General features: G+C 37.7%; 1 long non-coding RNA gene across 2 annotated transcripts; it reads left to right on the top strand.

Annotated features, from left to right (window-relative positions):
* Positions 1-22: 22 nt before the first annotated feature.
* Positions 23-9,117, top strand: LOC113026242 (uncharacterized). 2 transcript variants are annotated; one of them, XR_013910538.1, is made up of 5 exons: positions 23-973; positions 1,848-1,962; positions 5,572-5,623; positions 6,650-6,793; positions 6,899-9,117. It is a non-coding gene; the product is annotated as an uncharacterized LOC113026242 (long non-coding RNA). The 2 variants fall into 2 exon arrangements; XR_013910537.1 differs by lacking the exon at positions 5,572-5,623.
* Positions 9,118-9,338: the final 221 nt, after the last annotated feature.

The following is a 9,338-nucleotide window of genomic DNA, read 5'->3' as shown; positions in this document are numbered from 1 at the left end:
CTCTCTCTCTCTCTCTCTCTCTCTCTTTCCGTGTGTGCGTGCGCGTGTGTGTGCTGCTCCATACTCCAGTGGACAGATTCATATTACTCCTCCTTTGCTTTTGCTGGCACAAGGACAGAAAGGATAATACTGTGTTCTAATGTCAAATCACTTTTACTTATATCATACTGATAGCCTGGTGAATATAAAATGTTATATTTCAGAGAAAAACTCAACTAGTGCAAACAACGCACTTTTAACCAGTGTGGAAACACCAAGACAGAAACAAAGAGTGTATTAGACAACCAGCTGTAACAACCATAAGTTATGTTCCAACCATATAATGTTAGAGCACAATAGTGCTGTGACAAAGCATTTGCATCCTTTATAAATATGCATAGTTTTATGCATATTGGGTACATGTTTCAGATCACCAAACACATTTTACTATCAGACAAAGATGAGAACATTCAAAATGCAATGTTTAAATTGTGATTTCATGATTTTCAATCAAAGAAGGCTATCCAGACCTACCTGACCCTATGCAAAACAGTAACTCCCCCATAAACCTGAGTGTGCTGCACTTGGCAGCTGAACTGCAATCAAGTGTTTGTGGTAACTGGCAGTGAGTCTTTCACATAGCTGTGGAGGAGTTTTGGCCTCTTTTTTGTTGAATTGTTTTAATTCAACCACGTTGGATGGTTTTCTAGCATGAGGTCATGTTAAAAAGCATCTCAGTCTGATTTAATTCATTTGATCATTGGTTTTTTGAGCCATTCAGAGGTGGACCTACTATATGTGTGTGGATCATTGTCCTGCTGCATAACCCAAATGTGCTTGTGCTTCAGTTCATGAACTGGTGGATGAACATTCTCCTTCAGGATTTGCTGGTAGAGAGCAGAATTCATGCTTCATCAATTACATCAAGTCATCCAGGCCCTGAAGCAGCAGAGCAGCCCCAGACCATCACACTACCACACCACCATGTTTATCTGTTAGTATGATGTTCTTTTCATGAAAAGCTATGTTAGTTTTATATCAGATTTAACAGGACTCAAACTTTCCAAAAAGTCCAGCATGTCTCCATTGTTCAAGTTTTCTCCATTTGTGGATAACAGCTGTAACCATAGTTACCCACGCCTTAGCAATGGCTTCATCCCCCCTGTTCAGACTAATAGATGTCAGTGACTTTGTTTCTCAGCTGTTTCCTTGGATTAAAGCAGAATTTTAGACTATTTTACTTTGTTGGATAGGTTCTATTTAAGTGATTTTGTCTGTCAAAAATTCTGTCAATAATCAGGCCTGGCTGTGGCTAATGAAACTGAACTCCATCCATCCATCCATTCGCTTCCGCTTATCCTTTTTCTGGAGCCTATCCCAGCTGTCATAGGGCGAGAGGCGGGGTACAGCCTGGACAGGTCGCCAGTCTGTCGCAGTGAAACTGAACTCATCTTTCCAAAAAAAAATGTGGTCAATCACAGTTGATTTGTGATTCAACAAGGATTCAATCCAATTTTGATTATAGAGAAGCAAATCACAACAGCAGTTGCCTCAGTGCCCTTTATACTGTAAGGTAAAGACCCTGCAATAATACAGAGAAAACAAAGAGATCCCAACAATCAGATAACCCTCTACGAGCAAGCACTTTGGCAACAGTGGGAAGGAAAAGCTCTCTTTTAACAGATAGGGCTACCTGTGAAGACAGGATAAAGAATTATAGTGAGTGAAGAAGACTGTAACTACAATATATGTAAATCACCAAAACTAGCTCAATTAAGGCTGAAGCCATTAGTGAGATCTTGTACACTGTGTTTGGTAACCTAGCGGAGAAAAAAAGTTCTGCTTTTGACATCACTGCATCTCTCCAGATTGCCAAGTAGGACCAGATGAGAATGCTATTTGACAGCAAAGGCTACAGTAAGGACACTTCGCCGATGTCTCCCTAGTGTGAATTGAAGCAACGGGTGACCTGGTGGGATTCTGGTGAGTATTAATGTAAAGCTTTGTCTAATCAGTAAAGTCTTAAACAAAATGCAATGGAAAAATTCATTACATGAATCAGCATAGCAATTATTCATCTGCTTTGGTGAGAGTAACTAATTAATAATTATATATGTTAATAACCATTAATAATAACCAATGATGAGATTCAGAGCCGTATATAAACACACAGTGCATCATGGGAAGCCTCCAGCCAGTTAGGCCAGTGTGTTTGTGTGTGTGTATCATGGCAGGTGGTTATGCTTATATAAGAGACTGTTTGCCCTTTAGCCTTTAATTTGGTTCGGTGTCTTGCTCATGGACACTTTGGCATGTGCATTTAGTAGACAACCCACACCTCAGAAATGCTCAGAAGGACAGAGAGATGGACAGAGAGATGGACAGACATGTCTAATCCTCTCTTGTTTTCTGTGCATCACCAACTTGCCACTTCTTTAGCATTATGGTTTGCTTTAATGTTAGCCTATGAGTTAGGGTCATTCAAATAAGGGTCATGGTTGGAACATGTTGATCAGAAGGATTGTTGAAGCAGGATATCATGGTTATGTAGTTCATATAAATATATATGCCCCACAGGAGATAGCATGAGTATTAAAAACTAAAACTGTGAACACCAAAAGATCATGATTTTTGTCCCAGGTTTGAGTCAGACAAAAAATATAAGTAGAAGTTGCTATTATAGAGTGGTTGGTAATAGAGGGGTAATAAATTGGAAACAAGAAAGTATCAAGAAGGTTCATGCTGTAGTCTGTGTACAAAAGCTTGAAAAGCTCTGGGAGACAGTGGTCCCTCGTTTATCGCGGGAGCTGCGTTCCAAAAATAACCTGCAATAGGTGAAATCCGTGAAGTAGCCAACTTTACTTTTTACAATTATTATAGTTTTAAAGCTGTAAAACCCCTCACTACACACTTTATACACTTTTCTCAGACAGGCAGGAACATTTTCACACTTTTCTCTATTGTTTAAACACTCTCAAAGTTCAAAGCTTTGTAGAAAAATAAGTCCAGTATTATAGAATGAAACCAAAGGCACCTGCAGGTGCTTTTGGCGGTGCAAAACGCTGAATCAACATTGTTGTTATTTGTTGGGGAGAAAACTTACCAACATACAGTACAGCACTTCAGAGTCACACTGCTAGTGATCGAAGATTTATGTCAATTTGACAAGCTGGACGCATTCTGTGCTGTACAGAAGACGAGATTGATTCACAAAGGTCTACAGCTGATCAGGACGCAGAACACAAACTTTTATTCTTTATTCCCATTAGACCCTAATGGAAATAAAGAAGAAAGGTATTTATAGTGTGCCACGTGTTTCATCTATTAACCTGCAGCCACACCCAGGAAACCAGATGAGTCAGGTTTAATGAATCTGAGCTCAGTGAGAGACAGAGTGAGACTGAACCAGATAAAAGTGTGCATGTGATCAGGAATGTCAGCTATGTGAGCTGACCTGCAACTGCTCTTAATCCAAAGCTCTTCTTTATGCCTTCATATTTCATGTCTCTCTGCTTTTCATTTTCTTCCCAATTCCACGTAACAAGTATTCTCCTTTGTGGCTCATTTTTATTCTTTCCTTTTAAGTTTTACATTTCCATGTTTCTCTCATGAAACCTGTCTGATTACTAATACACACATCTTATCTGACCTGCAAACACTTCTGATTTTATTGCTTTTTTTCCGCTCAATTACACAACTCTTTTTTTACTCCACTCTTTCCTTCTCGTGCTTCAGCCTCAGGGGTTTCAGTTTAATGTGTTCTTCTGTTTAATGGTTAGTGCTTTTCCTTTTTCTTCTTCACACTCGTCTTTACTATGGAGACCACTTTTTTCCCTCAAAGATAACATCTGGCATACTTTAGTGAAGTAAGACATGCTTTTAGCAACACCTCACACACATTTTTCTGCAGGTCCTGCTCTTGTATGTCTGATATGTGTGGTATGTCCCAGCTTCAAAGGTAAGTTAGTTTTGTGTGTTGAGGTGTGACAGGTGGTGATGCTGTAGAACAGGTTTTTATCTGTGTCACGTGTTTTTCTGGTTGGTTTCCAGTGTAACAATACAGGGTGGAGGTCATACGCGCACACATTCCAGCATACAATGGGATGTCACTCAGGCCTCTTGACTGCTAGTCACAATAGGATCTGCATACCAGTGTCTTGTCCTACGTCAGATGATTTTATGATTGCTTTTACTTTACCCTACTGTTTGTTCAAAAAAGGAAAAATATGGATGACTTTCAGCCCATACTTCAAAAATCACTGATGCAAATGAAAATGAGAATGAGCTTTAGTTTTTGTATTGTTTTTGTTTATTTTGCAAATTTTTCTATTTTTAATAAGTAGATTTATGTTACGACTCTGAATGAAGCAGAAATTTTCATTGTAAAATGAAACTGCAACTTCACAAGATGTGATTTACTTTTACTATGTAAGCAGTAGCCTAGTGAAAGTTCTTCATCTTTGTATTATAATTCAGTAAAAAGGACTAGATGTTAAAGTCCCTGATAATGCTTTGCTTTAGATGGAGAGACTCTTGAGGGATGGCTGTTATGAGGAAAAGCAGCCCAGAAACTTTACCAGCAGCACACATCGTTGTGTGCATCAACTTTCGGTCTTTTCCCCAGGCTAATTTTCCTTGGTTAGGTTTAGGGATTAGAGATCTGATCTAGATTAGATATTAAGATTTGGGACACATCGTCAGTAGTGGACCTTGGATTCATCGGGTGTTTCGGCCATTATCACTAGACACCCTCATCCAAGGAGGCCCTGCCAGGGTTGATCAGGCCCTGGAGTGTGTCACTGGTTTATGTTAAATTGTTATTTCTTCTTCTTTCTTCTGTTTAGTTTTCTACAGTTTATTCTATCTATTCACTACAACTGAGCAATAATACTTACCTCTTTAGCATTTATGGAGTCTCACTTCTTCAAAGGGATAGAAAAGGTGATAGAGAGAAGTAAGACAAAAGGGACAAGATAGGAGAGAGCAGAGAGGAGGCCCGGAAGGGCCATTAACATTAACACAGCAGTGTTAAAATAGTAGTAACAGTAATTTCCCTGCATGTGCAAACTTATCTTTTTGGAATCAGAATCAGAAAACTTTATTAATGCCTGAGGAAATAATGCAAAAAGCTGGCAATTTATTGTCCAAGCTGACTTGGTTGAAGTCACCCAAAATAGAATGAAGGCACTCGGGTGCGCAGTCTGTTACTGGGCCATGGCAGAGTGAACAGTGTCACATGCAGCTGTGGGGCTAGCAGAGGGAGCAGCATAAACAGCCACCATGGGTAAATTCCCTGGGCAAATAACACGGCCTGAGTTCGAGAGCGCACAGTTCAATGTCAGGGCAACAACTCCGCTCTTTCATTGTTATGTGAACAGGGTTACACCACCAGTTGTTAACAAGAATAGCAAGCCCGCCTCCTTTCTGTTTTCCACACGTGAGGTGTGAATTCAACAAAAGTTCCATTATATTTGAACATAGTAGTGAAAAACCTTTTATACTGCTACAACCTCAGCTAATCTTAGCACAACATACCAAAATGTCATAGACTGGTCCATCTGTGGCACAGTCACTTTTATATTGTCATTTCAGTAACAACATGGAATCCCTGAAGATGACAAAGAAGGACTTTAGGGGAAAATGTGTAAGTGGCTGGTGATTAGTTCCTCACAGGAGCTAGCAGAACTCAGTTGGAAAGAGGGTGCTGCAGCAAAATCCTCCTTGTGAGAATCCTCGATCTGGTCTCTACACTCACCACACCTGTTACCACCACTTGATTAAATGCATTACTGCAAGAGAAAAATTTATTAAGATACATCTTCTAAATTGCAAACTTTATTTTGTTAGGTTGTGTTGACTGAATAATTTTGAGAAACTCCATCAACTTAATTTTTTATTTAATTTGAAATTAAATCCCAATTTTAATGGGTTTAAAGTGAAATTCAAGGTGCAGTTAATTAAATCAGGTAGATAATGTGTTGCATGTTTAAGGTAAGTAACATTTGTTTTACAAATAGCAGTTCTACTAAAGCAATGTTATGAGCAGTAGTGGATTTGTTTATGATGTTACGCTCATGTTACAAATGTACCATACCACATGTAAGTAATGCTAATATTTAACACTGTATATAGTCATTCTGAACTTTAGCATAGAAGTGGATAATACTTATGAGAGCAAAGCACGATTAAAACGTTGCTTTTTAATTATATCTAATTTCAGTCACAGACTCTTTTTTTGTTGTTTGTGTGTTTAAAAGTTAGACGCCTTCAAACTGTGAATACTTCTGTGAGAAGGATACCTGCTACATGATATTACATTGTAAATGATTTTGGTTACTGTTGCGAAACAGCTACGTATTGTTCTTGATCTTAAGAGCTGTATGTATCATTATTACTTTTTTAACACATCAAGTTTCGTGAAATATTGTTGATATGATTTTGGCAGTAGCATCCTGGCATACACTATGTGAATGCCAGGACATTAAGACTTTACGTAAGCAATTTGCGCATAGATAAACATTATTTAATATTTTTAAAAATATATTAAATTATAACTGTGGTGGATTATCTGTCTGCAGTTTTAAGCAAGTTTAAATTGTGAAGCCTGACATTTGTTTGTAATAAGGGTTAACGTTTCTTACAGCAATTTTTCTGTATGTGTTGTCTACAGATGAAAGAAGAGTTCAAGAGAATAACCACTGTAAGCTTTGAATCTACCTTCATGGCTAAACTTGACCATTGGACCCAAATACTGATGGATGCAGTTTCATCAAGGGGAGGAGCTAAAGGAGTGAGAGTCAGGCAGGTTCCTGAGGTATGATAACTGTTTAGACTTTGGTTAACTTCAAAGTGCAGTTAGTTGGCAGTCACCCATATAGTTTATACTCATTTCAATACTTTGTCTATTTTTTCTTGACAGCTATGATGGCATTTGAAACAACTTTTCCTAGATTATGAAGTGTCTGTGTTTTTCTCATCCACTTAATTTAAACTCCACGCACCCAGTCAAAGAAGAAGTCCAGACCACAGAAAGTCATCACAGATTCATTTTGTTAGACAGTGATTGCTTAAGGTTTGCATAATTTATCCATTCTGTAGCAATATTTGTCACAGTCTTTACTTATATGCTAATCCAACTGTGTTTTGACATTTCTAAAGAATAATAAAGTAATCAAAAACAGAATAAGTGGAGACCCTAACTTTGATGAAAATACAGTTTTGCTCTATTTAAACTAATGTCAGTGTATAAGGCCTTGAAATTACATTATTATCAACAGTGTGACAAGATTTTTGTGTCAAGATAACGCCGTTTTTCCTCTTTCCTCATGCACATATACAAACCAGATATGCAGTTTGAAATCAAACCTGTACAAGTGATACATTTCCTGGCCTCTGGAGGGCACCAACACCTCAACTAAACAACAGAGGTGGACTTTGAAGTGGTCATGTATTTGTTTGCTTGTTTTGCTTGTTTTGTTGGTTATGAGTCCAGATTATACACCATGGTTTTTCTCCATGTACAGCACTTCTGTCTCTCTCCAGCATATCTGCCTGCCTGTGTTCCTGTATTTTAAAAAAACTCATCCTGCTTTGAGATGTATTTAAGATTTGTATGTCTCTCCGGCCCAGGAACTAAGGTTCCAAGGAAGTCTGTTCTGTGTCTGTGCACTACCTTCAATAGAGGTCCTGTTTGAGCACATTGGCATGGACCTCATTGAGCTGTTTCACTGGAGTGCACAAGGTTATCACATTGTATTAGTTTTGGTGGATTATGCAACTCAATATCCAGAAGCAGAATGCAGCTAAAAAAGTTACGACTCTGAGTTAAGCAAAATAAAGTTGAAGGGACTGTAAATAAGCATTGATTGCAGGTGTGCAGTTGGGTCATTCTACTACAAGATCATAGTAGCATACAGAGCACTGACTGAAATGAAATATTTTGAGATGAACAAGGTTTTTCATGTTTTTCTACATTTATGCATAAATATTAGGTAAGATATAATCAGATATTAACACATCCTATAAGTAAATAAAGATGTATTCTGTCAAATCCTAAGTATCATAATCAGTCCTGAGTCCTTTTTTCCTTCAGCCTACACTGATAGTGAATTCATGCAATCAATTCCCTAGATATGCCTTCAGTGCAATCCAGTCTGTTCTTAGCATTGATTCTTACTTTTGGAACTGGATAGCTGAAACAAATCACTCTGTAACAGATGGTGAAGGTCAAGGGCCGAGGGTTCTCATGTGAAAAAAGCTCAGTGATACTTTTATAGTTAGCTTATCGTCTTTTTGGTGATCTGACAGAGTGTGAGCAGCAGTCCTGACAGATGCTGGGGGTCGTGGTCTCATGGCTTTCAGGACATTGTCTTGATAAATTTAATCTGCACTCAGTAATAGGCTTCTCTAGACTGCATTTTGTCTTTGAGTGTTGAACCACACAGTACATTGAATTAATAACTGTGACTGTCTGCATGTGGATTGCAGTGCAAAGAGCACTTTTAGTGGTAAATAAGTTTAAAACAAAAAGAATGCAAACATCATTTCTGATTTTTTATTACATTATTCAGTTTAAATCATTTTATTGACATGGCACTAATTCACAACAAAAGCTGTCTTTATGCAATATAATTAAGAATCTGGAGGATGTCTGTGTCCTGAATAAAACTGTGAGCTGGTTTTAACAGGAGGGGCCTGAAAGCTAAAGGCTCTTCCTCCCAAACTCTAATAACCACAAATGCACCAGCAGTCTGAGAGAAAAGTGCAATATTGGCATAAAACGATACCATGGAGTCTTTGTCTGAATCTGTATTATTGTAGGGTTTTTACATTATGATATAAAAGCAACTGTTGTTGTGATTTGGCACTATGTAAATAAAATCAAATTGAATTTTTAATGAGATGGGATCTGGTCATTCAGGACTCTGCCAGTCAGTGAAAGGATTTCAAATTCAAATCTAGATGTAAAAGTGAAGTTTGTATTCCCTGTTACTATTCTCACCTTTCAGACACACCTAAATAAGGACTTTCAGGGAGTTTTTAGAAAAACTTGATAATAAATGTTGGCATACATAAATCAGTGTTTGTAATTAGTGTTGTTTAAAAAAATCCAATTGGGCATGCACAGAAAGTCTGAAGGGAGAAAGAAGTTAATAATAATAATAATAATAATAATAATAATAATAATAATAATACATTTTATTTGAAAGCGCCTTTCAAAACACTCAAGGTCGCTGTACACAGTAGAATAAAAGCAACATAAAAGCAAGAAGTTTACAGAATCATAAAAGCATAAGACATAAACAAATAAAATAGGAGAGTGGAAAGGTTATGTGGGATAAGCTATTTTGTACAAGTGG

Source organism: Astatotilapia calliptera, chromosome 7 (assembly GCF_964374335.1).
Source record: "Astatotilapia calliptera chromosome 7, fAstCal68.1, whole genome shotgun sequence".
Lineage (NCBI taxonomy): Eukaryota > Metazoa > Chordata > Actinopteri > Cichliformes > Cichlidae > Astatotilapia > Astatotilapia calliptera.
Note: the sequence above shows the minus strand (reverse complement) of the source record. Positions and strands in the feature narration are given on the sequence as shown.